The sequence below is a fragment of the Sciurus vulgaris genome, assembly GCF_902686455.1.
Source record: "Sciurus vulgaris genome assembly, chromosome: 14".
Taxonomy (NCBI): Eukaryota; Metazoa; Chordata; class Mammalia; order Rodentia; family Sciuridae; genus Sciurus; species Sciurus vulgaris.
Window position 1 is genome coordinate 19,219,621 of NC_136475.1, and position 21,469 is coordinate 19,241,089.

The following is a 21,469-nucleotide window of genomic DNA, read 5'->3' on the forward strand; positions in this document are numbered from 1 at the left end:
AGGGACAGACTGTCTCAAAGGACATGCAGAAATGTGCTTTCATACATTTTTAAAAGAAGTGTGCTTTTAAACTCTGTAGAATATTTGTGGAAGTGGATTTTGAGAGTACTCAACCAAATAAGATAAAACATGATTTTAGATTCCACAGAATGAATGTCATGGCTTCATGCACTAAAGAGGGTGTTTCTTCTACAGCACCCACAGCTGGCTGCAGATCTAAGAGTTGCTGGATGGCCAACACAGACCTGGCCTGAAAGTTGGCCCAGGGCAAATGGGATCAAAAGTCCATGGATTCCTTGCTAAAATGGAAAAAGAGAAATCAAAGACCCAGGGAGGCAGGAATGCTGGGTTGGCCTCGACTGGTTTGTTCTACCCACACACACCCACACTCTGCTCCCGAGGGCAGTGTTCTCATCTAGGCTGTAAGGAAGACATGGGTGAGGGACGTGCTGGGTATTTTAAAAGATCTTTGCTGGCTGCTCTCACTGGACTGGAATGTTTGGAGGAGGGTCAGCAATTGCATGGACTGACAGCGGTAAACATCAGGGTAAGTATGTGGGGCTATCTCATAGTGAATCCTGTCTCCCTTCTCCCACCCCCAACCCTAACTTGACCTCAGAGGCATGCACTGCCCTAGGTTCAGACTGCAGGACACTGCAGTACACCTGCAGGACCTAGTTGTGAGGACCCTGAAAGCAGGAAATGGCAGGTCAGGATGTACCTTAGATAGACACTAGAGGAGAGAAAATATGACAAAAATAAAGGTTCCTGCCAGTTCGGTGTCTGATGGTCCAGAGTTTTGGGGTTCTTCTGGATTTTCCTCCCAAAGGAAGAGCAAGTTACTGTACCTTGTTCCCTTCCCATCATTAAGAAGAGGACCCAAAACTTAGAGTATCTCTTTGGGTTTTGAAGGCAAAACTGTGTTTGAATATAATAAACTAATTCACTTTCTGGGTTTCTCCCCAAAATTCCCCTGGTTTGAGCTATAGTAGAAATTCTGCTATTCAACCCTTTTGGTGTTAGTCAGAATCTCCCAGTTCCTCAAACTTATTAAAATAGCTCATTTTCAAAGCCTGCAAAGTTTGAAAGCCCTCCTCCATATTTCAGTGACTACTCAAAGCTGTGCATTCAAGGTCTCCTCTAATTCTGGGATATTCTGTCACAGTGGTGTCACTGAGGGGCAATACCAAAATGCATACGTAATGCAATAAGGAGGGACTGAACTTCCAGTAACTGCTACAGGCCTCAAAATCAGCAAGACCATGGACATATTCATTACCATCCTTCTCCACAACCCATTCCAGCTGGCAAAACTTATCCATCTGTGGGGTCACCTGACCATTCCCAAAAGGCAGGTGTACTTAGCTATTCCACTTAAATGACATTGCTATAGTTTCTTATTAATTTTGAGGCCTAGACTTGCAAAATTAAAAGGTACACTGAGAAGTCTGGGGTTGTGGCTCAGTGGTAGAGCACTTGCCTAGCACATGTGAGGTACTGGGTTTGATACTCAGCTCTGTATAAAGATAAATACGTAAAATAAAGGTAGTGTGTCCATCTACAACTAAAAAAAATTTTTTGTAAAGGCACACTGAGAGTCCTTGAGTTCCAGAAACACTTATCCATGCCTGTACTGTGTAATGGTTGAGATAGCTCTGCCTTAGTAATCATGGTCAATCTGGCCAGCATGGAAAAGCTCTTTTTAGCCTGCTCACCCAGTGATTCATAAAGCCAGGTGGCAGTCTTGGCTTTCATTCAATGGCACTATTGCCAGGTTCCTTATAGTAAACATTCTTCCATTGAAAATGGCAATCTGCCATTGGAGATCAAAGTTGTGAGCATTAGGAAGCAAAAAATATGCAAGCATGTTATTAGGTACAGCAAAGAGGGGCCGCACTTCCATGGTTACTATTGAATCCTGGATGCTTGGTTTGGGGCTATGGAGAAACAACACTATCTATGGACCACAGACTAGGAATACATACTATATCCTGGGATACTGTGTTAGGTAGACATCACTCCAAACTCTCAAGATGTCAGCTCCCAAATGGTGCTATAACTGAGTCTTCAGTTGGTTATTTTGTCATCCTAAAAGGTCAATATTATACAAGTGGTGAGTTTTCCTTTTGGATATCAATGAATCCTCTGAGACTTGCAGGGAGAAAAAGGTTGTGAAATAATCCCTTTGGTCATGCTTTGTGGCATGGCACTACCATGAATAAGGCTTTCGATGAGTTGCCTCTTGGTGTAACAGGAGCATGATATCCAGCACTCATGTTTGTTCCAGTAAGCATGAATCACTTCATAATGGAAACGTGAAAACAGACCCTCATTTTCTCTAAGTGGCTTCCTGGTTTCACCCCAGGGCCAAGCACTGTATGGAGGGTCACAGATGCTGCAAATTGGCCAGTAGGATCTGGTGGTATAAGTCAGCCTTACTGGAGTATTGCTCATGCTGTTGTAACTAAGAATTCCAATCTTTGGTTCACTTTGTCCACCATTGCTGACTGAAAAACCACAAGGGTGACTGAAGAAAGAAACTGGTTGATGTTAACAGGGCACATCTTTGTCTACTTGATCGTAAGGAATCTCCTGAGAAGTGAGGACTCCCTTGTGAAAATTTACAAAAACCACAAATATCCTCACATTCCAGGCCCATGAGAGACCTACCCACACATTCTCGACCCCAGATCTTTTCAGCACTTGTTCTCTGGTTTTGTCTTTCCAAATCTTTGTCCATCTGGTCAAAGAATAACTCATGGTCCAAGGAGGAATGTGAATGTCACCTCAGGCCATCATTCCTTCCAGGAAAATAGACAACACTTTTACTACTTGAAATTCAACTTAGTGGAAGAAATCATCTCTGCTCTCCCCTGATGTTGCATCTGAATGCAGATATGATTGCATGGCAGACAAGTTCTCACTGGAGCAAGCATATCTACAGCACCATGTGTAAACCACACTCAAAGTTGTATTCCTTGATAGGACTGATCACAGGGAACTCCCCATCAGGACTTAGTTGGTACATCAGGGGTGAGCATACTGGGAGTGTGAGCGACACATTCACTTGCAAGCAATCCCATATCCATAGCATCTCCAAATTATGATACATATAATTGAATACCCAACCTGATGGCTTTATAGCTCAGATATTGAGGCAGGAGATAGGCAGATAGAACTAGGAATCTTGGAAAATGGGATCCCACCACCCCAGATTAAAACCCTAGGCTAAAACTTGTTTTGTTTTGTTTTGGTTTGTATTGTTTGGGGCTGCCTGACTGGAAGGCCCTATTCATGCAGAATGTCCATACATTCTGTTGTTGCCCCATTTCCTTGACTATCCTAACATTAATCAACCCCATAGAGTTGTTTAGAACCCAAGAAATTCTTCTGTTATAAGGAACAAGTACAGGACAAACTCGGGTTAACACATTAAACCATACCATAATAGAAATAAGAAATTTAAATTGTACACTTTCAATTGAGTCAGAAAAAGAACAGTCGAGACACCTTCCAATGTAAGGTTATTTCCCCATCAAAACAGTACAAAAATTTCTAAACAAAGAGCCACAAGGATACCCTCTTTGGGACCCCTCCCATGTCGTGGGAGCTTTCCTTGCTTGCATTCTCACCCTCTGTCATCTGTGCACTTCATTCTTCAGAGCTGTGAGACAAGAACCCCCCTGCACTCACACAGCCCTGGATTACAATGATATCCAATCCACAATGGGAACTTTAGGTTAAATGGTTAACTGATGTCCAAAAGTCATTCATGGTCAGCAAAGAGGAGATATTGTCAAAAGTTACATTTCAAAGGAAGGTATGGCTTTGTTCAAAGTCCCGTCTCTACCACCACAAAGCCTCACATAGCACCATCATGATGCTACCAGTGTGGTGGACCAGCAAGATATTCAGCAGGAGAGTGAGAGACCCAAGTCACCATGCCTCTAGATTAAAGATAAGGGCTACTAGTGCTCCCCTGCTATTGAAATACAAGGGGGAGAAGAAGAAGGAAGAGAGAGAAGAGGAGAAGGAAGAGTAACGAGGAAGAAGAGATCATTTCCAGCTTAATAACTGCACGCCATTTCAGAAGCCATGCTGATTTTCTTCAGATAAAATAAGCACACTGGTTCAGATACTCCTGAAGTAAGATTAGGCTTCTGGTAATTCACTATCATATTCCAAGATCCACGTTATCCTCCACACAGACAAAACTACCATGGTCAATGGGCTTGTAAGAGGAATCACTGCCCCTGAATCTTCCAAGACTGATGTCTGTGCCCTTCCCAGCAATTTCTTGGGTCTACAGGTTTTGGGGACATGTTTTGTCAATGACTTGTCCTGGACCCCTATTATTACTCTAGCCTTCACTTTCTTGGTCAGGAAGCTAATGTGGAGATTCTACTCCCAGCTGGAATGGAAATAATTATTCCATCTCGATACTTAGGAAATAAAGGATAGGTTAAAGGCACATTGGAAATGGTCAGATGCAGGTTAAAGCTCTTTCTCCATGACCCTCCTAGGAAGCCTTATTCTGACCAGTGGACCTCAATCCTACTTCAGAGGAAGCTGCCGAGTCATGTGACCAATTTACATGTACAAATCAGCATGGCTCCTAGTGTGGTATGCCATAATTAATCCAGAAATTGTCTGTTGTTCCCCTGAATTTCAAGATGCAGAGAATGCTAGGAGCTGTCTTCTTTAATGTGGAGGCATGTGACTTGGTTCTCTCACTATCCCACAGAATATCATGTTGGTCCACCACACTGAGAGCATCATGATGGTGCTGTATGAGGCCATGTGGTGGTATTGAGAGGGTTTGAACAAAGTCATACCTTCCTTTGGAATGTAATCATACTCTTGAGAATATCACTTGGTTTGCTAATAGAGGCTAACCACTGGGCAATCAGTTGCCCATTTAACCTGAACTTCCCATAATGGATTGTGCATTATCTGAACTATAAAGCCATCAAGTTGGGCGTACAATGAGTCCTCCACCATTCTTTGCAGGGTATGGGTATGGCACTGGCCCAAGTGTGTATTGTGAGAATTAAGAAGTTGGCGATACGGTGTTCTAATCCCCTTGACTCCAAGCCAGCGTCCAGCTATTCCAGAAATTTCAGCTCATTTCTTTTCCATATGGAAAATGACAAAAGGTTCCTTTTGGAAAGGAGAGAGGAAAGATCTACAATTTGGACTTGTCTTTTTACCAGAGGTCCTTCTTCAAAGGTACGTGGATTTCCCTCATTCACTCAAGGATCTTAGGTCTGTGAAGTGAGACAAATGTGAAAATTTCATAATTTTCCTTGATTGTGATCCAAGTCAGACTTTCTCTGGAAAAACCTAGAGTCCTAGTTACCCAGATCAAGTGTGACCCTTGGAGATGCCCAGAAGTTTTACCACCAAAGGTTCATGGTATGCTGATTACCACGCCAGCATGGCACCTGAGGCAGCAGTGAGGCCCACCGTGCTGTGGGTGATGATGTGTGGTTGGTTGACCTACCTCCCCTGCGATGCCGTCATCCCTGTTACAATCAGCAAGCTCATTTCAATGGCAGCAGCTCTTGCCTGCATCTCCATCCTTGGTAGGGCAGGGTAGCCCTTTTAAAGATGCTAGTGATGCACAACCATTGAAATGAAAAGTTGTACTTCTTTGGGTTCAATGAATCAAAATGCAGCCTGTTAAAATTAAAATTAAAAAAAAATATATGCTAGTGTCTCCCTCATGTGTTGGTGTGGACAGAAACCATTACCTAGAACCATATAAAAGGAAACTTTAAAATAAATAGCCTCAAAAGGCTGTACCTCAGGATGCTAGGGACAAGAATCAGACTAACCTCCATTCTGAATGTCAGCCTGGATTTGAATCATTCCAGGAGCCTCCAACCATGGACTTGGGTTAAGGCAGACAAGTAATGCTCTCAGAGCCATTTGGAAGGAGATGCAAAGGAGATTCCCCATGAAGAATGGTTTCTTTTCTTTTTATTGTAAACAAATGGGATACATGTTGTTTCTCTGTTTGTACATGGAGTAGAGACATACCATTTGTGTAATCATAAATTTACATAGAGTAATGTTGTTTGATTCATTCTGTTATTTTTCCCTTCCCCCCACCCCTCCCACCACTCTTTTCCCTCTATACAGTCTTTCCTTCCTCCATTCTTGCCCCTCTCCCTAACCCTAACTCTAATCCTAACACTAACCCCTCCCTCCCCCCATTATGTGTCATCATCCACTTATTAGCAATATCATTTGTCCTTTGGTTTTTTGAGATTGGTTTATCTCACTTAGCATGATATTCTCCAATTTCAGCCATTTGCCTGCAAATGCGATAATTTTATCATTCTTTATGGCTGAGTAATATTCCATTATATATATATATATATATATATATATATATATATATATACCACATTATATAAATATATATGTACCACAGTTTCTTTATCCATTTATCAATTGAAGGACATCTAGGTTGGTTCCACAATCTGGCTATTGTGAATTGAGCAGCTATGAACATTGATGTGGCTGTATCTCTGTAGTATGCTGATTTTAAGTCCTTTGGGTACACGCTGAGGAGTGGGATAGCTGGGTCAAATGGTGGTTCCATTCCAAGTTTTCTAAGGAATCTCCAGACTGCTTTCCAGAGTGGCTGCACCAATTTGCAGCCCCACCAGCAATGTATGAGTGTACCTTTTTCCTCACATCCTCACCAACACCTGTTGTTGCTTGTATTCTTGATAATCGCCATGCTAATTGGGGTGAGATGGAATCTTAGGGTGGTTTTGATTTGCATTTCTCTTATTACTAGAGATGTTAAACATTTTTCCATATGTTTGTTGATTGCTTGTAGATCTTCTTCTGTGAAGTGTCTATTCATTTCCTTAGCACATTTGTCGATTGGATTATTTGTATTCTTGGTGTAAAGTTTTTTGAGTTCTTTATAGATTCTGGAGATTAGTGCTCTATCTGAAGTATGATTGGCAAAGATTTTCTCCCACTCTGTAGGCTCTTTCTTCGCATTGCTGAGAGTTTCCTTTGCTGAGAGAAAGCTTTTTAGATTGAATCTATCCCAGTTGTTGATTCTTGCTTTTATTTCTTGTGCTATGGGAGTCCTGTTAAGGAAGTCTGGTCCTAAGCCAACAAGTTGAAGATCTGGACCTACTTTTTCTTCTATAATCTGCAGGGTCTCTGGTCTGATTCCCAGGTCCTTAATCCATTTTGAGTTTAGTTTCGTGCATGGTGAGAGATATGGGTTTAGTTTCATTCTGTTGCATATGGATTTCCAATTCTCCCAGCACCATTTGTGGAAGACGCTATCTTTTCTCCGTTGCATCTTTTTGGCCCCTTTGTCTAGTATAAGAAAATTGTATTTATTTGGGTTTGTATCCATGTCCTCTATTCTGTACCATTGATCTACCTGTCTATTTTGGTACCAATACCATGCCGTTTTTGTTACTATTGCTTTGTAATAGAGTTGAAGATCTGGTATTGCGATACCCGCTGCTTCGCTCTTTCTACTGAGCATTGCTTTAGCTATTCTGGGTTTTTTATTCTTCCAGATGAATTTCATAATCGCTTGCTCTATTTCTGTAAGGTACATCATTGAGATTTTAATTGCAATTGCATTGAATCCGTATAGCACTTTAGGTAGTGTGGCCATTTTGACAATATTTATTCTGCCTATCCAAGAACATGGGAGATCTTTCCATCTTCTAATGTTTTCTTCAATTTCTTTCTTTAGTGTTCTGTAGTTCTCATTGTAGAGGTCTTTCACCTCTTTTGTGAGATTGATTCCCAAGTATTTTATTTTTTTTTTGAGGCTATTGTGAATGGGGTAGTTTTCCTAATTATTCTTTCCAAAGATTCATCACTTATGTATAAAAATGCAGTAGATTTATGTGCATTGATCTTATATCCCGCTACTTTACTGAATTCACTTATGAGTTCTAAAAGTTTTCTGGTGGAATTTCCTGGTTCCTCTAAGTATATAATCATATCATCAGCAAATAGGGATAGTTTGAGTTCTTCTTTTCCTATTTGTATCCCTTTAATTTCTTTGGTCTGTCTAATTGCTCTGGCTAGAGTTTCAAGGACAATATTGAATAGAAGTGGTGAAAGAGGGCATCCCTGCCTTGTTCCAGTTTTTACCGGGAATGCTTTCAGTTCTTCACCATTTAGAATGATATTAGCCATGGGCTTAGCATAAAAGTCCTTTACAATGTTAAGGAATGTTCCCACTATCCCTATTTTTTCTAGTGTTTTGAGAATGAAGGGGTGCTGTATTTTATCAAATGCTTTTTCTGCATCTATTGAAATAATCATGTGATTCTTGACTTTAAGTCTATTGATGTGGTGAATACATTTATTGATTTCCTGATGTTGAACCAACCTTGCATCCCTGGGATGAAACCCACTTGATCATGGTGCACTCTCTTTTTAATATGTTTTTGTATGCAATTTGCTAAAATTTTGTTGAGAATTTTTGCGTCGATGTTCATTAAGGATATTGGTCTGAAATTTTCTTTCCTCGATGTGTCTCTGTCTGGTTTAGGTATCAGTGTGATATTAGCTTCATAGATCGAGTTTGGGTGGGTTCCCTCCTCTTCTATTTTATGGAATACTTTGAGAAGTATTGGAATGAGCTCTTCTTTAAAGGTTTTGTAGAATTCAGCTGAGAACCCATCTGGTCCCAGACTTCTTTTTGTTGGTAGGCTTTTGATGACTTCTATTTCATTACTTGAAATTGGTCTATTTAAATTGTGTATGTCCTCCTCGTTCACTTTAGGCAATTCATATGTCTCTAGAAACCTGTTGATGTCTTCGAAATTTTCTATTTTGTTGGAGTATAGATTTTCAAAATAGCTTCTAATTATGTTTTTATTTCAATCGTGTCTGTTGTGATATTTCCTTGTTCATTCCGAATTTTAGTGATTTGGGTTTTCTCTTGTCTTCTCTTTGTTAGTGTGGCTAAAGGTTTATCAATTTTGTTTATTTTTTCTAAGAACCAACTATTTATTTTGTCAAATTTTTGTATTGTTTCTTTTGTTTCAATTTCGTTGATTTCAGCTCTGAGTTTAACTATTTCCTGTCTTCTACTACTTTTGGTGCTGGTCTGTTCTTCTTTTTCTAGGGCTTTGAGCTGTAGTGTTAGGTCGTTTATTTGTTGAGTTTTACTTCTTTTATTAAATGCGCTCCATGAAATAAATTTTCCTCTAAGTACTACTTTCATAGTGTCCCAGAGATTTTGATATGATGTTTCTTTGTTCTCATTTACCTCTAAGAATTTTTTAATTTCCTTCCTAATATCTTCTGTTATCCATTAATCATATAAGAGCATATTGTTTAATCTCCAGGTGTTGGAGTAGTTTCTGTTTTTTACTCTTTCATTTATTTCTAACTTCAATCCATTATGATCTGATAGAATACAAGGTAGTGTCTCTATCTTCTTGTATTTGCTAACATTAGCTTTGTGGCATAATATATCGTCTATTTTAGAGAAGGATCCATGTGCTGCTGAGAAGAAAGTGTATTCGCTCTTGGTTGGATGGTATACTCTATAAATGTCTGTTACGTCTAAATTATTGATTGTGTTATTGAGATCTATGGTTTCTTTGCTCAATTTTTGTTTGGAAGATCTGTCCAGTGGTGAGAGAGGCATGTTAAAATCACCTAGTATTATTGTGTTATGGTCTATTTGGTTTCTGAAACTGAGAAGGATTTGTTTGACATACATGGATGAGCCACTGTTTGGGGCATAGATGTTTATGATTGTTATATCTTGCTGATTTATGCTTCCCTTAAGCAGTATGAAATGTCCTTCTTTATCCCTTCTGACTAACTTTGGCTTGAAGTCCACATTATCTGAAATGAGGATGGATATTCCAGCTTTTTTGCTGAGTCCATGTGCATTGTATGTTTTTCCCCATCCTTTCACCTTTAGTCTATGGGGATCTTTTTCTATGAGGTGAGTCTCTTGCAGGCAACATATTGTTGGATCTTTCTTTTTAATCCAATCTGCCAGTCTATGTCTTTTGATTGATGAATTCAGGCCATTAACATTCAGGGTTATTGTTGAGATATGACTTGTATTCCGGTCAATTGGTTCATTTATTTTATTTTATTTATTTATTTTTTTATTTGACACGACTTGGTTCCTCCTTTATTTGACAATTCCTTTAGGATAATTCCTCCTTTTGCTGATTTATATCGTTGTTTTTCATCTCTTCCTCATGGAATATTTTGCTGAGAATGTTCTGTAATGCTGGCTTTCTTTTTGTAAATTCTTTTAGCTTTTGTTTATCATGGAAGTATTTTATTTCATCGTCAAATTTGAAGGTAAGTTTTGCTGGGTATAAGATTCTTGGTTGGCATCCATTTTCTTTCAGGGTTTGAAAAATGTTGTTCCAGGCCCTTCCAGCTTTTAGGGTCTGGATTGAAAAGCTGCTGATATCCGTATTGGTTTCCCCCTGAATGTAATTTGGTTCTTTTCTCTCACAGCCTTTAAAATTCTGTCTTTATTTTGTATGTTAGGTATTTTCATTATAATGTGCTTGGTGTGGGTCTGTTGTAATTTTGTGTATTTGGAGTCCTATAAGCCTCTTGAACTTGGTTTTCCATTTCATTCTTCAGATTTAGGAAATTTTCTGATATTATTTCATTGAACAGATTGTTCATTCCTTTGGTTTGTTTCTCTAAGCCTTCCTCAATCCCAATAATTCTTAAATTTGGCCTTTTCGTGATATCCCATAGTTTTTGTAGATTCTGTTCATGATTTCTTACCATCTTCTCTGTTTGTTCAACTTTGTTTTCAAGATTAAATATTTTTTCTTCAATATCTGAGGTTCTGTCTTCCAGGTGTTCTATCCTACTGGATATGCTTTCTGTGGAGTTCTTAATTTGGTTTATTGTTTCCTTCATTTCAAGGATTTCTGTTTGGTTTTTTTTCAATATCTCTAACTGTTTATTGAAATGATCTCTTGCTTCCCGTATTTGGTCTTTTAACTGTTGATTGGTGCGATCATTTAATGCCTGCATTTGCTCTTTCATCTCATCATTCAGTGCCTACATTTGCTCTTTCATCTCCTTGTTTGCTTCCCTGATCATTTTAATTATGTACATTCTGAACTCCTTTTCTGTCATTTCTTCTGCCATGCTGTCATTGGGATTTATTGATGTAACATCTAGATTTGTTTGGGGCATTTTCTTCCCTTCTTTTCTCATATTGTTCAGGTATCAGTGGACCGCTGAGATATTGCAGATTTCCTCTATTGACTTATAATGTCCCTGAAGATTTCTAGTATATCCCCTCTTAGCCTTCAGTGGGCTGAAGTCTTGGAGGAAGTTGATAGTGCTGTGCTCCACAAGGAAGCTGCCTCTCTAGGGGTGGTGGCCTTCAGGTAGGGTATATTCCCTGCTAGTGGGCAGAGGTGCCTCCACTTGTTGACCAATGGTCATCCAAAGAGGAACTAGGCTGTGGGCTGAAGCAAGGCCTGTTTGGGCCTGTGTTTCTGGTTTTATCATCCTTGTGGGAAAACTTCACCCACCAGGGAAGACTCACCCGGTGGCGAGGTCTCACTGGTCAGTTCCCCTCCTAGAGGTTCCTCTCAATCTACAACTACCACCTGGGCTGGGCTGCCTTCCTCTGCAACGTTCCCAGGGGCCCGGACCTACCTCCTGGCCCTGGGAGCCTCGCCCTTCGCAGATGAGTCTCCTTAGGCTGCCTCTCCTCAGAGAATCTGCCCACAGGCCTGGAACCTTCGCTCCACCCTAAGCGTGTCTCTGTGCGGCTCTTCCACCAAGAAGCCTCCTAGGTCCTGGGACCCTGCTCTGCACCTAATCGCCTGGCTATGCGGCCCCTCCTCTGAGCAGCCACCTGGAGCCCCGTACAATCGCTCCAAGTCCCAGTGACCTGCTGCACACCTCTTCCTCCAGACAGCCGCCCGGTGTTCCGGTGCGGTCACTAGGAGTCCAAGCAACTCACTGCGCGCTTCCTCCTCCCACCAACCGCCGTAGCCCTGGGCAGTCACTCCGAGTCCAAGTGACTGGCCCCGTTTCTCCTCCTCCTCCGGGCAGCCCCGCCCCCACCCCGGGTGTTCAGGAGCGGTCGCTCTGAGTCCAAACAACTCACCACTCGCCTCCTCCTCTGAGCAGCTGCCTGGAGCTCTGATGCAGTCACTGCGAGTCCGAGCGACCCACCGCACTCCTCCTCCTCCTCCTCCTCCTCCTCCTCCTCCTCCTCCGGGCAGGCCCCGGCATTCAGAAGCGGTCGCTCTGAGTCCAAACAGCTCTCTGTGCAGTTCCTCCTCTGGGCAGCCACCGGAGCCCCAGCAGTTGCTCCGAGTCCCAGCGCTGTGCTGAGCAGCATCCTCTACGATGCTCCCAGTTGTCCGAGTTCACTGCTCCAGCAGGGGGAGGGGTGTCTCACCGGGCAGCTCTACTTCACAAAGTTCCCTGCATTCCGGGACGACCGCCCCATCTGGGACGCCTCCCCAACAGGAGAGACTCACCCGGCTGCTTTGAGTTGGTCCCAAGTCTCTCAATATCTCCTCCTTTGAATCCTGAGTCCTGGAGCAACATGAAATGCAGCCACCCTCTAGTCCGCCATCTTGAAAAACCCGAAGAATGGTTTCTTTATCCTGGGTCTCAAATTATTTCTAGAATAAGTTTTTAAATTCAATTACTAATATACAAATGTAACCAAGGCACAAAGACACAAACTCCATGAGTGAGAACCAGAAAAGGATGTGGGTGTGGTGGTATATGCCTGTAACCAGTAACAGGGCAGGCTGAGGCAGGAAGATTGCAAGTTCAAGGCCAGCCTCGGTGACTTAGTAAGACCGTCTCAAAATAATAAAAAATAAAAAGGAATAGGGATGTAGCTCAGTGGTAGGGTGTCCGTGGATTCAATCTTCTATATTGGAAGAAGGAAAAGGAGAAGGATAAGAAATGAAAGGAGAGAGGAAAGCAAAACAGAAAGAGAAGAGGGGGAGGCAGAGGAGGGAAGGAAAGAAAGAAGAAGGAAGGAAAGGAGGAAGGAGGGAGTTCTACTCAGAATATAAACAGGGTCATTTCTAGGGAAAGGCGCCTTGGTTTGGAGGATGCTGGGGAAATTCTGAGCAGATTAGGAAAAGATTGTATAAAAAGGAGATGAGGCTAAACAGACAATCTTTCCAGATTGGAGTTAGGCCAGTCACATCCACACAGTGTGACAGAAATGATCACAATTATGGCAAGAAAAGTGAAAAACAGAAGGATGAAATTTAACGGAAATATGTTCCCTCAGATTTTCTCCATTTGGCAAGGAATGGCACATTGGAAAGAAAATAGGTTTTACTAGAAAAAAAAAGTGAAATCAAAAAGCCTTATCACAGATGCATTAATAAGTAGAGGAGAGTAGAGGTACTTTGGATTAGACAGAGGAGTGAAGGGAGGGGAGGAATGGTAGTAGAATGAATCAGACATTATTTCCCTATGTGCATACATGATTACATGTCCTGTGTGACTCTGCATCATGCACAACCAGAAGAATCAGAAGTTATACTCCATTTATGTTGGCTGTGTCAAAATGCATTCTGTCATGTATAACTTATTAGAACAAATAAAAAAGTTTTTGGAAGACCTTATCAATTGTACCTAATAATATTAGTAATGTTGGGGGAAAAAAAGATGCTTAGATGACTTATCAGAGGTGACATCAGATTGACATCTGGAAAGAGAGATGGCAAGAACAACCCAACCAATTCCCCTCCTTCCTCAGCTCAGTCTCAGCTGCCGCTTGCCCAAGGACAGTGTGCATTCTGTTTTACTTCCCCCGAGGTGAATTTTCCAGACGTGGGATCCAAGTGCAGAAGCCTATAGTGCCCAGCTATCTGTCCTGTCCTGGGCATCAGTATTAGGACACCCACTGTGGCCACATTCTCCAGTGTCTGCTTCATCAGTAATCAAGGTGTCATTTATACTTCATCTCCAGACTCTTTCTTATCTCCATCTTGGTTCCAAACTTGGATAGGAAAAGGAGACAAGAGGGACTGAGCACTTCGAACACATAGTGCAAATGAGTAGAGGGCAAATGAGGAGAGAATCTAGAGAAATAAAGCATCAAGTTTGAGGGGCAAAATGTCGACTTTCGGTAAAACCAATATGCACGGGTCTTGCAGCCTCTGCATCTTATAGTAACAGCTGGTTTCTAGTATTTGCCAGCCTCACCTGGACCTTCCCTAGCCCAATCACAGGCCGGGCACATGCTTGCAAACACAAAGCACAGCTGAGCCAACAAAGAAAAGATCATACTTCTGCATTCAAGGATTTCACTTAGAGGGTCAGAAAATGGATTGGATGCAACTGCATTTTTTTTTTTTTTTTTTTTTTTTTTTTTTTTTGCGGTACTGGGGATCGAACTCAGAGTCTTGTACTTGTGAGGCAAGCACTCTACCAGCTGAGCTATCTCCCCAGCCCCATCTCACTGCTTTTTAACCAACTTTCTAATCCAAACTCGTCCACAGAGCATTCTTCCCACTACCATGCAGGATGCTGGCTGCTCCCACTTTGATATGTTGGATTTATATCTGGATTGTATTCGGATCCCCTGTAGAGTCTGGAGGGCCCAGACTCTAGGATCCACAAAGCTCATTCAGGGATCTTATGGGTTTTTCCCAGACATGGTCTCAAGTTGGGATTTGTTCACCTCAAAATTTGTGATCTTGGATTTTAGATTGCAGAAGCCAAATTTCACCTTTCCCTCACAACTGCTATAGATCTTATTGCATAGGAACCAGACCTCTTATTATGCAGAGAACCTGTCTTCTTATCATATCGATGAAATCACAAACTCAAAGACAAGGGAAGTGATTTGAGCCACCTGTGGCATGGGGTTTGCCCTGGAGGTGAGGAAGGAATTAAACTGGTTGAACTATGCCTAACTGTCAGAACTGGAGGGAAAGACCCAGTCAGCCCTCTGTCTCTGAGGGTTCTCTATTTTCAGGGTCACCCAACCGCAGATCAAAAACAGTTTTTTAAAAAATTATATCTATACTAAACATTTTCAAATTTTTTTCTTGTCATTATTCCCTAAGCAATTCAGTGTAACAACTATTGACATCACATTTACATTGTCCTGAGTGTTATAGGTCCTCTAGAGATGATTTAAAGAACAGGAGGATGTGCATGGGTTCTATGCAAATACTATGCCTGCTCGCAAGAGGGACTTGAGCATTGAGGATTTTGGAATCAATGCCCCACAGATATCAAGGAACAACTATCCGTAATCTGACCTGAGTTAACTGCCTACGGGCTGGGAATTGGCCCATTTTCTAAAGGTGCTGAGTGAGGTCAGTGCTCTGTCATACTGACTCCTTGACCTTCTCAAAAGTGCAGGCATGAGACACTTGGGCTCAGGTATTTCAGCTCCAGGACACTGTGGGTACCCTGTGCAGCAGCCCAGGTACCAGATGCAGAAGGGCACTCAGCACCAGCAACTCATAGGGAAGACCCAAAAATTCATATTGAGAATTTTCAGAAGGGGAAAATTTGTAGGTCAAATTCTCAATGTGATTTAATGAGTGACTTATTTTCTATAGGAGATTGTTCATTTATATTTAAATTGTGAGCACCTTAGCCAGGCACGGTGGTGCACACCTATAATCCCAGCAGCTGAGGAGGCTGAGGCAGGAGGATCACAAGTTCAAAGGCAGCCTCAGCAACAGCGACAGCGAGGTGCTAAGCAACTCAGTGAGATCCTGTCTCTAAATAAAATACCAAATAAGACTGGGGGTGTGGCTCAGTGGTTGAGTGCCCCTGAGTTCAATCCCTGGTACCAAGAAAAAATAAATAAATAATAGAAAGAAAAGAAAAGAAAAAAATTCTGAGCATCTTTATGTCTTTGGAATTTTATCATTCAAGTATCTTTAAGCATCTATTATTAGAATATCACTGTTATTATTTGATTTCATTCCAGAAATGCTGATGTCCTAACTGGCAACAGGAAATAAAACTCAGGAGTGAAGTTTCATCCTGTATTCAGAACAGCCATGAGTTCATTTGACTCTACTGGCACTTGGAGAGACTTGCAAGGGGAAAGGTCTACCCTGCTCATCAGCAGGTCAAAAAGCAGAAACAAGCAGGTGAGTGTGGGATCAGCTTCGCGAAGACGGGGGATAGGTTAAAGAGCTACCCATGGTGTCCCCAACTATGATGGTGGAATTAATATGTTCCTTTCCACATGATGGAGCACCAACAATAAGAGTGTGCTCCAGGCCCACAGCTGCCAGGTCTCCTGGGGACATGGTGGAAATACAGACTCCTGGTCCCACGCAGACCCTCTGGAGTGTGCCCCTGCCATGTGTCTTCACAAGCTCTCAGGAGACCCTGTTGCAGCTGATGTTTGAGAATCAAAATACAAAGGAAGTTGAGGCAGGCATGTCCTCTCCCCATTTCTGACGTTTCCCATCACGTGGAGGGGACCCCACAACCAGGGGGACCAACTTACCCCAATTTGCCTCAGACAGCCCCACTGTAGATCTGAGGGTTCTATATCCTGAGAACTTTCTCCATAGTAGTTGGAAAATGGTTTGTCCCCTGAAATCATACAGAAGTTTGGTCCCCAAAGACATATGTCAAAGGTGTTAAGAGGGTGCAAAGTTAATCCAGCAATGGTGGTTAGAGGTGGGGGTCTTTGGAAAGTGATGGGGTATAGATAAGGCCATCCGGGTGGAGCCCCTGTGACTAAAACTGGTGGCCTTATGAGGAGAGGGACAGAGATCAGACACAAGGCATAGACACATGCCCTCCCTATGCCCTTTGCCACAGAAGGATGCCGCCAGTCACAAGGCCATCACCAGAACTGATCTGGTGCCAACATCATGTCTTCAAACCCTCAAAATGGTGTACTAAATAGACCTTTTTTTCTTTAAGTTAAACTCAACTATTTTGTTATAGTAATAAATAGCTGACGGATATACCCTATTTCCTGGGCAAGCCAGAAGATTGATCACCCTATCTACATGGGCAAAACTCCAGGCCTCCTGCCAGATTCTCATTCATTTCTTTCCTGAGATTTATCTGATTAGGGATTAAAAGAAACTAGACTACTTGCAGTACCATATCCTCCTTTAACTTGTGAGAGTTCCTAGCCGCTAGTCTTTCTGATCCTCCCCAACCTCAATGATTTAGGGAAGTACTCACAGAAGGAGGCCTGAGATGGTCTTAGGGTAGAGGGATACTCAGAGTCCCATGGTTTATGCATATTCTCTAACTTTGGCCTTGGCTGTAGTAAATGCCCTTGTTTTGGTTTCTGTCTGCTGGTGATTTTGTTTCACCAATTTTTTTTTAATTGACTGAAGAAAAGAGATTTAATTTTTTTTTTGGGGGGGCGTCCCATCTAACCCTGTCAAAACTCAGAAGAGTTTTAACAAGTATGGGTATGTAATATTTTTTTAAATGGAAATGTGAAAGCAAGGAAGACCTATATTTACATGAGAATAGCATATAATGGGAGAGAGAGTATTTGGAGTTAAAATGTTCTGAGCCCATGCTGAAATTGGTATATGTCATTCTGATGCAATTTAATTGTCTCACTGGGGACACAGCATAAAATCATATCCTAGTGGGTGGAAGTGGTTTTTCCTGAGGGAGGGAATACCCCTGCTGTCAAACATCCTGATGAGCTGACTGTGAATCAGAACAGAATGATACACAAAGTATGCTTTAGACTAAGAGGGGAAGCAGGGGAGGTTCTTCCTCTCTCAGGGTCTGGGAGGAGTTATGTCCTAGACACCTGAGTATGGCATTCAAAGCATGGTCTCTGCTACAGGGTGAAGTTCACCCTGCCATTGGTACCAGGCTGGCAATGAGTCTGGGAAGCTCCTTGTCAGGCAACATCGACCGGGAAGTTACTGTCTGCAATTTGCTTCTCATATATTGCCATACATTGCCTGGTTTTCTACATCACGGAAAATTAAGGAAAAGACTGCCTCAGAAGTCAAAGGGCAGGACTTGTTCCTTCTCCTGAGACATTAGCTCCGGCAGTGTAGGTCAGCAGGCAGACTACCCAGCAATCAGTCAGCAGTGACCACTGTCAGCAGCACAACTGCTCACACGGCAAAGAGATGGACATCATGCAAGAGACTGTTCAGAAATACCTGGGACAACCTGTGAGAAAAAGTCTTTCAGGAATTAAATTACAATGCTAAAGTCATATCAATATATGATTACTATTAAAATACAATGATTTGTAATCATGCTGGAGAATCCTATACAGAATGGATGGATGGATGGATGGATGGATGGATGGGTAGATGGGTGGATGGTGGGAGGATGGGTGGATGATGAATGGAGGGTGGGAGGGAGTAAAAGATGAATTAATCGATTTTACTTTATTTTGAGAAAACAATATTATTTATTATTCCTCTAACAAATCAACATATTATTTGACATGTTATCATCTGACAAGAAATGCATGGGTTGGTTAATTAAAGAAAGAGAACTCTTTCTCCCATGCTCAAAACCTACTACCCTTTCATATAATGAGAACTTGACTCCTAAATGGTATTAGTGTTGCAGTTGTTGCTCCTTCTCTTTCAAAAATATTTTCAGTTGGCTCTTCTCATTGTATACCTTTTCTACCATACAATTCACTGACAGATTGCTTTATAATTCCTAAATAAACTCCTGTAAAAGCTACCATAATTAATCTTCTTTTATTTCCTCTGATAGGGCAAAAAATATATATCATTTTCACTTCCTAATAAAACCCCAGTCAAGGAAACCCTGTACTGTCTGCAAGCTCAAATGTTTTTTTATGTACCCACTACTCAAGACTCTCCCAAGATGGGTGTGAAGCAGGATGAATAGCATCTCATCCATACAGTCCAGGGAGTTAAGAAACCTGGGCTATGATAAAATGTTACGACCTCCCTAAAAGAGATGAAAACAAAGCATATTGTTATTAGAAAATAGTCACAGGCATTTTGAGTGCCTGGTTATATATAAGCCTTGCTTATGAATTCCCTGAGGACTTGGGAAGGAGCAGTACAAGGAGGGGGTCTTTGGGGAGTGGGGGACACTCAGCCCAGTGCAATCAAGATTTGGTTTTTAATATCTGTTAGTCAACTTTCCTTTGCTGTGATAAAATACTTGAGGTAAACAACTTAAGAGAAGGAATTATTTAATTTAGCTCACAGATTCAGGGGTCCATGTTTGCTTGGTCCTGTTGTCTTTGGGCCTGTGGTGAATCAGAAGATCATGGTACAGAGTGCATGGGAAAGGAGGCCTGTTCACTTCATGGCAGCCAGGAAGTGACAAGGGACAACCTAAGGGACCAGGGTCCCACTATCCCTTCAAGAACATGCCAGTGATGACCTAACTTCCTCCCACTAGGTCCCAGCTTCTGAGTTCTACCTGCTCCCAATAGCATCACAGACTGTGGACCAGTCCTTTAATACATGGGCCTTTGGGGGGCATTTAATGTCCCTACCTAACAACATTCACATTATCTTCCCATCTGCACCCAGTGGCAAGTGAAGCCTGGGACAAAGACACAACAGGCAGCTGAGTCAACACAGATTATTTGCATAAAAGTGTCACAGCCAGTTTCTTTTTCAATAAACAGCTTAAGCACAGAGAAGGGAGAAATCAAGGTCATTCGAGGGACTGAGAAATATCTAAAGACCAGTAGGTTGAAATGGGGTCTGCAAAACAGAAAGAGCACCAAAATTTCCTAGACTGGGGAGTCAGCATGAGCCTGTGGGTGCACTGTGGGAGGGGAGAGCCAAAGAAATGAAGGGTAGAAACCAGGAGATGAAACACTCTGAATAATGAACTCTGAAAAGACCTGGAAGAGAAGAACGATTCAGAATGGACATTTTAAGGTTCCAGTGAACCATTTTTAAAATTTTTGATAATCTAAATATATACACATATTATATGTTGAGGTTCACAACTCTGGCACACAAATACTCAAAAACAAAACAAAACAGAAACAGTGCCCAAAGGCCCAAACAAAGCAAAGGCTTATGGAAGAGCTCTGGATTTCATTAAGTAGTACCAGTAGGCAGGATAATAATGGTGTCTGTAAGGAAATCCCACGGAACCACGCCAGCCACGGGAAATCACACAAGGGAGTTTATTAAGCAAACAGAGTGTCTCCCTGCAGGGTAAGAGAGAAAATGAGAGGAAAAGAGAAAGGGTGCATGCTAGAGAGAGTGTGAAAGCCAGGAGGATAGCGAAAAGTGAGGATGACAGACAGAAGGATGGGAAAAGATGGCAGGGAAGCTATAGTAAAACAGTTGAATTCTTCCGGGCTAACAGGGGACCAATATCGGAGAAGGATACTTGCAAGCTGACTGATGAACCAATAGCTAGCTAGGATGTTCACAGATTGACAAGTGGTTGGAAGGCGGGGAAAATGGATGCACCTGATGGGCGGGGGAGCAGCTTTATACATTATAAAGAAATACAGCGTCAAAGAAATTTCCAGGCACAGTTGCACTCACCTGTAATCCCAGCAGCTTGGGAGGCTGAGGAAGGAGGATTAAAGGTTGGAAGGCAACCTCAACAACTTAATGAGACTGTAAGCAATCTAGTGAGACCCTGTTTCAAAATGAAAATAAAGAGGGCTAGGGATGGGGCTCAGGGGTTAAGTGCCCTTGGGTTTAATCCCTGATACCAAAAATAGAAAGGAAGGAAGGAGGGAGTGAAGGAAAAGAACATTGTCATTCACAGGCATCCAGTTAGCAGTATTTATATTTATCTTCCCATTAATTTGTTTGAGAGCATCAATCACAATAATCCTTGAAGTATAAATACATTAAGAACTCCCACCAAGATACAAGCTATAAACCTGCAAGTGCTCCTATCGAATTGGGACTTAGTATTTCCAGAAATGATAGGCACATCCAGGAAAGGCATCACATCAGCTTCAGCAGGTTAGGCATGACCTCTGAGAGGCAGAGGACACCTGGCCCTCACACTCACACTCCAGAGTGACAGCTTTTTCTTTGCTTCGGGACTCATAGCCACCTTTGCTTGGTGAAATCAAGGAAGCAATGGTGATGCCAGGTGCCTGCTGCAGTCAGTGAGGCTCACGGGTAGACACAAGTACTGTGGGGACAGGTGGAGCCCAAGCTCCCTGTCACTCACACAGTCAGACCTTCAAAACAGCGAGGTCAAGTGTGTGATGCTCTGAGTTTCCAGGAAAACATGCGTTCAGCAGCAGCCCAGCCCTTGTCAACCTCCCCTCCAGACTTGACAGTGGAGAAAGATTCCCAACAGTGTCTCAGTCTGCCTGGGCTGCTGTAACAGAAGCACCACAGACTGGCTAGCTGAGACGACATTTATCCTCACAGTTCTGGAGGTTGAAGGTCCAAGATGGAGGTGCACAGTGTCTGACAAGCCCACTTCCTGGTTCATAGCCAGTGCTTTCTCCCTGTGTCCTCCAGGGGGCTCTAGGGGCTCTGTGGGCACTATGGCTATC

At 42.3% G+C, this 21,469-nt stretch overlaps 1 long non-coding RNA gene across 1 annotated transcript; it reads left to right on the top strand.

Moving 5' to 3' along the window:
* Positions 1–407: 407 nt before the first annotated feature.
* LOC306643974 lies at positions 408–16,862 on the top strand. The gene is made up of 3 exons (XR_013759134.1): positions 408–547; positions 1,166–1,351; positions 15,956–16,862. It is a non-coding gene; the product is annotated as an uncharacterized lncRNA (long non-coding RNA).
* The last annotated feature ends 4,607 nt before the right edge of the window (positions 16,863–21,469 follow it).